Below are 7,687 nucleotides of genomic sequence, written 5' to 3' on the forward strand. Positions count from 1 at the left end.
GGAGGTGGGAGGCAGATGGAGGAAAAGGCAGTATTCTGCCAGTAGAGTCTACTAGACAAGGCTGACATACAAATGACAGGATGCCCGTGCCTGAGAAGGCTGTCCAGGGATGCAATCACATAATTCTGTGACATGCTGGCTGGGGAGATCGTGTCCAATTATGTACATTGACACCCAATGCCTGTAGTCTTGAAGGTGGCCTTGAATTTGTTTATCACAGCGTCGTTCAGATGTCATCTGGAGACCTATATTGGATAACGCAGCCAACTGTGCATCACTGCATTAAAGTGGTTACAGATGCCATATTCAAATAGACATAACTTTATTTAATTTAGTGTGGATCTCACCAGTCAGGCAGAAAGAGCCCGAGAATTCAGTAGCATTGTCAGATTTCCAAAGATGCAAGACATGATAGACTGCCCACATGTGGTTGGATTTAGCAAGCAACCCGCTGCGTGTTTCTAGGTGGTAGGGGGTGCCTGCCATTCAGATTTCCCGTTGAATGCACCCATTTCTGCCGAGAAACCTGCGGTGGGGGTGCACTGTCGGCGGGACAGAAAAATCTTTCCATGGTCATCAAAGCGCCTTCTGGATAGCTAAGAGTATTCATTAGCAGGAAATTATACCATTCCATAAACATTCAGCTCGTATGTGACCACAGGCAATGCACAATGCAGGTCTATGCACACCTATCCTAGCAGCAGTCACGATCCCTGCATGCTGAGGTGGCCCCGGATATTTTCAACAGGCTGGATGGAACCTTTGGATGGCTGACTTCTGGGCAACCAAGGATGCCTTCTAAAGAGACGGCTTGTGACACCATTGAGGAATCCACCATTGGAGCATGAGAGAGGGAATGTACTTAAAGCTTCACACCCACAAGGACCCCTACTGTGTGCTCAAAATGTATGTCAGATGCTTGGACAGACCAGGTGGCACTGTGCAATATGCACCTCGCACGTGAATCGCTTATGGTTATTGTCTGCTATGTGTTGCACATCTGAACCCTTCAGGGAGGGGGCACCCTGGTAGAGGAATAAGTCGGCCCAGTCGTCTGATCACAAGGGGGCTGAGTTATGCCAGTCAGCTGTGCATGGTGGACCACAGGAGACTCTGGATGTCAAGGATGCACCAGAGTCACAAATATTTTGAATATTGAAAATATTTATGTCTCCCCAGCTCGCTGACACCTTTTTGCTCCTCACCATTTCTTGTCATCTCCTTCTCGTGAACACCAGCTCAGTGTCTACAAAAGGCAATGTAGAGTCTCCAAACAGATGAACCCGCATGAACACAAACGTGTGTTATATTCTTTTTCCTGGGTTGATGGAGTAATTTGTGTTCTAAAATGTATTCCCTTATCAACAAATTGATAAGTGGACCAAATTGTGAGTGAATCTTTACTATTCTGTATTTCTAAAGTAGAAATGTGATTTGGCCCACCTGGATAAGTCTGAAGAATAATTTTATTGGGCTGGTTAGAAGAATTGTCTTTAATAACTTTTTTCCCGTACAGGTTGATCTAAAGAATGGTGGGTAATTGAAAGTTCATATTGAGGGACTAGGTGAATTGTCAAGATGATGATTGATGTTTCTGTTGGAAGTGTTTTGCGACATTGCATGTTTCTGAGGTGTTATTTTGTGAATAAAATGGCTTGAGCCCTCATGTTGTATTTGTGGTGGCATAAACTGAAAGGTTTGTTAATTTGGGTATGTTTATTTGATTGTGTGGATTTGATTGACGATGGTTTCATTTTCAGGAAGTTTGCGTTGTGTTCTTTTTCCTGGGTTGATGTAGTAATTCGTAACTTCTGCTCCAAAATGTGTTCCTTTATCTACAGTGTAGGAAGTACAAAATTATGAATGAATTGTTAGTGAATCTTTACGACTCTGTATTTCTAAGTAGAAAAACGATTTGGACCACCAGGATGAGTCTGAAGAATAATTTTATTGGGCAGGTTAAAAGAATTGTCTTTAATAACTTTTTTTGGTACATGTTGGTTTAAAGAATGTTGAGTAATTGAAAGTTCATGTTGGGGGACCGTAGGTGAATCTGCAAGATGTTTTTTTTTCTGTTGGAAGTGTTGCTTTTTTCTGTTGTAAGTGTATTGTTGATGTATTGAAGCAATATTTGTTCTTGGCTCCTGAGAACATGGTGGGTCTCTTTGAAGTTAAATTGCAAACATATTCTTTAGTTTTATCAATCGTTTTAAATTTGAATTTTTGTTTAAGGTCCTTTTTGTACCATTGTAATGCTTTTGATAAATCTTCATTAATGTTACCGATTTCTTTTGTAAATTGTCAAATAATTTTAAATTTGTTTGATAGAGTTCAATTAGTATAAATTTGGTGTTGTTGGCCCAGTTATCTGCATTTATTAATTTTCTGGATATTTCTTGAGTCATACCTGTGGGCTTTATTGAACTGGTTAATGTCTGATAATTTACCAATTCCCATAAGAATATTCCTGTCCTCTAGAATTATCAAATGATGCATCGTTTGCATCATTTTATAACTTGTTCTGACCGGTAGGAAGAAAACATCTCTCTCTGAGTAGAAGGGGAATGGATTATATTGTAATTAATTTTCAGGGTTAGAGTTGGAGCTGAAATTGAGGGTCAACATTTATCATTGCTCCTTTGTCTCCTCCAGACTGCCTTTTCACAAACACTTGCTATTTGTAGGGGGGGGAATAGGCCAGCTGTGTTCAAAATGTTCTTTCCTCTGTGGCAAGAGTCCTGAATGTCTGTCTTCTAGCAAAATGGCCATCCACATTTAAATCCAAGCTCCTACCTTCAGGTGCTGCAATGGGTTTTAACAGTCTTGTGACAATTTCAGCCTCCAGATAATGATTATCTGGTATAGACCTGTGCCAGAGGTGCCTTTTTGAATGGGTGTCGTAATCGACTTCTGGTTCACTACCTGCGCCCACTAGCCCCAAATGTCCCACTTTTCCATTCCTGATTTGACGGGCTGCCTACCCTGCTGTTGGTTAGCTTTCCACCGGGTGGCCATTAATTGGATGCTTGTCAAAGGTGGCGATAGGAGTTGACAACCCACACACTTGCGAATTGGACTCATAGTTCACTGCCAAACAGTGTAACATTCAGCCTTTGAAGTACTGCCAAGCAGACTGGAATCAATTAAATCTGTCTCGTTGAGTTAACTGGACTTCCTTTATCTGTCAAGGAGCCTTTTCAAGTGATTGAAAATATGATTTCTACAAAAATAGTCAGTTCTAATAATCATTAACATTTCATCCAGTTTTCCCATGTGCTGCAAGTAGATAATGTGACCTCTGACATAAATTTAATGGTTTGGACATCAGACCTTTGACCCCTTGCTCCAGGAACAAAGTTCTGCTGTTCTCCGGGGGGCAAAATTTATTAAATCCTGTTTTGATAACATTAAGCAGTGATGGCTCTGTTTTAATAGCTACACTGCCTACTGTTGAACAGATAGCTGATAATCATAGAATCATAATGCTGAGTTTCTCATTTTAAAATTCCTAACTGTCAGCTTCCCTCAGTCCTGTCTCCACCTTCTGAAGATGGTGTCCATTGTTGCGGGTGTGAAAAGGTGGTTATTGCAGATGGGGGGCCTTAATGAACATTTTGGTTAGTCCGAAGTGCTGCCGCAGTTGGTTCCACGACCGGAGTGCTGCTACCACTACTGGGCTTGTTGAGTATTTGCTCGGTGGGGATGGGAGTGCCGCCATGGCCAGAGGGACGTCGGCCTGCAGGAGTCTTCCACATACGCACCCACTCAGCTTCTGGCTCTTTTATCTATCCATTCCTTTACCCTCTCCGCAGTGCTGCCCAGTGGTAATATTGCAGGTTTGAGAGTGCGAGTCCTCCCATGGCTCTCGTTCATACGCGCGCGCACACAAATGCATGATCAGTTTTTCTAATAAGTTGAAGAAGTCTTTGGGGGATGTAGATCAGTATGGATCAGAACAGGAAGAGGAACCTGGGCAATAGGTTCATCTTGATCGTCTGCACTCTCCCTACCAGGGAGAGTGGGAGTGTGTCCCATCTCTGCAGGCCCTTTTTTATTTCCTCCACCAGACTAGTCCGGTTCCATTTGTGGATCCCTGTCCAGTCATGGGCGATTTGGATCCCCAGCTAGTGGAATTTGTGCTGGGCCTGCTTAAATGGCAGTCCCTCCAGCTCTGCCCCTTCCCCTTGCGGGTTCACCGGAAAGAACTCACTTTTGTCCAGGTTGAGTTTGTAGCCTGAGAAGGCTCCAAATTCCTTCAAGAGCGCAATGATTCCTTCCATGCTGCTTTGTGGATCTAAGATGTAGAGGAGCAGGTCATCCACATGGAGCATGACTGTACTCCCTGTCTCCTCTCCAGATCCCCTTCCAATTCTTTGCCACTCTGTGCGTGATTGCCAGTGGCTTGATTGCTAGACTGAACAGCAGTGGGGACATCGAGCATCCCTCCCTTGTGCCTCTTTGCAGCTGAAAGTACTTAGAGCTGGTGACATTTGTATGTACGCTTGCTGTGGGACCTGGTACAGGAGTGCCACCCAGATGGTGAACCCCGCTCCGGTACCCCTCTGAGGTTCTTCCGCTCGACTCTGTCAAAGGCCTTTTCTGCGTCTAGGGAGATGATCACCTCCCGTATTCTCCCTGATGTCATGATCATGTTCAGCAGGCACCTGTTGTTTGACATTAGCTGTCTACCCTTGAAAAAGCCCATTTGGCCATCTACCACCTCTGATATGCAGTTCTCCAGTCTCTTGGCTAGGGTCTTTGCCAGTATTTCCGCATCCACGTTTAGCAGCTAAATGGGTCTGCATTCTGTTGGGTCTTTGTCTTTCTTCGGTATCAGCGAGATTGAGGCTTTGCTAGCTTTGGCGGCAGGGTGCCACCAGTGAGTCTCGCAGGTGTGGAGCCAGTGCTGCCGCGGATCTTTTGTAGAGGTCCGCTGGGAATCCGTCTGGTACCGGCGCCTTTCCCGCCTGCATGAATTGATACAGTCCATGACTTCTCCCAGTTCTAGCGGTGCTTCCAGCCCTCGTTTCTTGTCCTTTCCCATGACTGGTATGTCCAGTCCATCGAGGAACTGCTCCATCCTCAAGTCCCCTGCTGGGGGCTTGGAGGTGTACAGTCCCCAGTAGAAGGTCTCGAATGCCTCGTTGACCTTTTCCAGCTCCGCTACAAGTTTGCCTTTGCTATCTCTAATCTGAGCTATTATCTCGTGGCTGCCTGCTTTCTCAAAAATGAAAATCGCTTATTGTCACAAGTGGGCTTCAAATGAAGTTACTGTGAAAAGCCCCTAGTCGCCTCATTCCGGCGCCTGTTCGGGGAGGCTGGTACGGGAGCCAGCAGGCGGTTGGCTTTGCCTCCGTGCTCGTATACTCCATGCCTGGCGGAGTTAGTGCACTACTTTCTCGTGGAGAGCGGGTCAAAGCCCCTTTGTAGCTTTTTCCTCGCTGCTAGGAGCTCTGCGGTCGGGGCCGTTGAGTATCATTGATCTACTTCCAGTATGGAGTCGACTAACTGACAGGTTTTTAAAAATGGATTAGACTGTATATTTGTATTTTCTTTCCCCACTAGTAATCGGAACTTGAATCTTAGTTTACAACATAAAAACCAACTTCAAATACAGTGCAAAGACCAACTTCAAATACAGTGCCATGTTCGTCTATCAATACCTTTACAAGTCGTAATAACTATAATTGATCTTTACATACAGACAGACTTGGTTTTTATGAAGTTGAGTATAAATTTAAAAATCTAGGTTTTATCAAGAGAAAAGGATTATGGAATTTAGTTTGCTGCTAAATTATATTAATCAGTTTTTCAGGAGACTTTCTCAAATTATTTCATCAGGTTCAATGGACCAAAGGATTCTCTTGTAGATTGACAAAGGTAATGACATCAAATTTTCTGGGATCTTTTACATCATTACCCTTGTCATTTCCATCCCCCCCCCCCCCTGTTCCCCTCTCTTTTCTAGACGTCTCTGAGCACATGTAAATTATTGATTTACATTTTGTTATTTTCTTTGGTAAATCCAATTTTTCCTTCTAAGACTGCATAAGCACTTATCTCTGGCAATGAAAATATGCTGGAAACTTGCTTCAATGGTGTACAAAAACATCATTTTGAAGACATAATGGGAAAGGTTCAAATAAGTTATTTTTATCTTTTCATGCAGTGTTTCTAACAGTGCAGCATTATTTATATCTGATTTATTTTTCAAAGTTCTCAGACATTTGTTGAAATTATGCTTGTGCACCAAGCTTTACTTGCAGTGCACGTAGTTCGGTAGGGGAAATCCTGTGCTTTGTCACTGTACAAAATCAATCTCACTTAAAAAAAAAAAAAAAAAAATCATATTTCAGCTGTGTTCTTTGTGGACAGGACCAAGATTCAGACAGAAATTATCATCCAAGACTTCCGGTGGCGGCTATGAAAGGAGTAAGTCGCGCATTTGGTGGCTCCCGCTCGGGTCGGACTTTTGGACCTTTCCCCGATTTTCTACCGGACTTGGAACTGTAAAACTGAAGACCGAGGCAATTGTGTACTGAATTCCCACATCGGTGCATGGAGAGAAGGATGAGAAGTGCTCGTAAAGGCAAAAACAGAAAGACAGAGAAGGCTTGGGCTGAAGCTGCAGCGGGAGACAGCATGGCGGAGGACCGGACCTCTGATTTGTTGACCCAGTGGTCAACGGAGCAGCTGATGCAAGTTACTCAGGAAGGCTTTGCTAAGCAGAAACGAGACTGCTTGGACCCGATAAAAGAGACGATTGAGCGGCTGGAGCTTAGATTGGACGCCCAAGATCGGGCGATCCAGAAGGTGCTGGCTGAGCAGGTGGAACATCAAACTGCAGTGGAGTTTGAGGTGGGAATGCTGAGAGACCAGCAGAAGAAGCTCCTGGAGAAGGTGGGGGACCTAGAGAATAGGTGCTGCCGGCAGAACTTGAGAATCATTGGGCTCCCGGATGGGTCCGAAGGAGCGGACGCTGGGGCATACATCGCAGATATGTTTGAGAAGCTGCTGGGGGATGGGGCATTCTCCCGACCCTTGGAGGTGGACAGAGCTCTCTGAGCACTCACGAGGAAGCCGCGAACGGGAGACCCCCCGAGCGCAATGGTGGTGAGATTCCACAGGTACTTGGATTAGGAGCGCATTCTACAGTGGGCCAAGCAGACACTGAGCTGTAAATGGGACAATAGTATCCTGCGGGTCTACCAAGACCTGAGTGTGGAGGTGGCCAGGAGAAGAGCAGGCTTCAACCAGATTAGGTTGATCCTTTTTAAGATAAAGGTGAAGTTCGGACTGTTGTATCCGGCCCTCCTCTGGGTCACGTACGAGGAACAGCACTTTTATTTTGAGTCGCCTGAGGATGCGCTGGACTTCGTGAAAAGGAAAGGACTGGTGGTGGACTGAGAACTTTTGAACTTTGCTGCAGCGTTCATGTTTTTTTTTTCTTCTTTTTGTTTCCCTGTTCTTTTCCCCCCCCAAAAAAAAGTTTCTTGTTTTTCGTTTTGTGGAAAATGTTTGTAATGCCTTCTGTATTGGCAGTGTTTTGGCAGAGCTGAGTGAGTTAAGGGCTTCATTTGCACTGTTGGGGGATGGAGGTGTGCTTGTTTAGATTATGGTGTTTTTCTGTCGGGCAACTATGTGGGGGTTGTTTGATGTTGGAGTATGTTTGTATGAGCGGTGCGGA

This window comes from Scyliorhinus torazame, chromosome 17 (genome assembly GCF_047496885.1).
Source record: "Scyliorhinus torazame isolate Kashiwa2021f chromosome 17, sScyTor2.1, whole genome shotgun sequence".
In the NCBI taxonomy this organism is placed as follows: domain Eukaryota; kingdom Metazoa; phylum Chordata; class Chondrichthyes; order Carcharhiniformes; family Scyliorhinidae; genus Scyliorhinus; species Scyliorhinus torazame.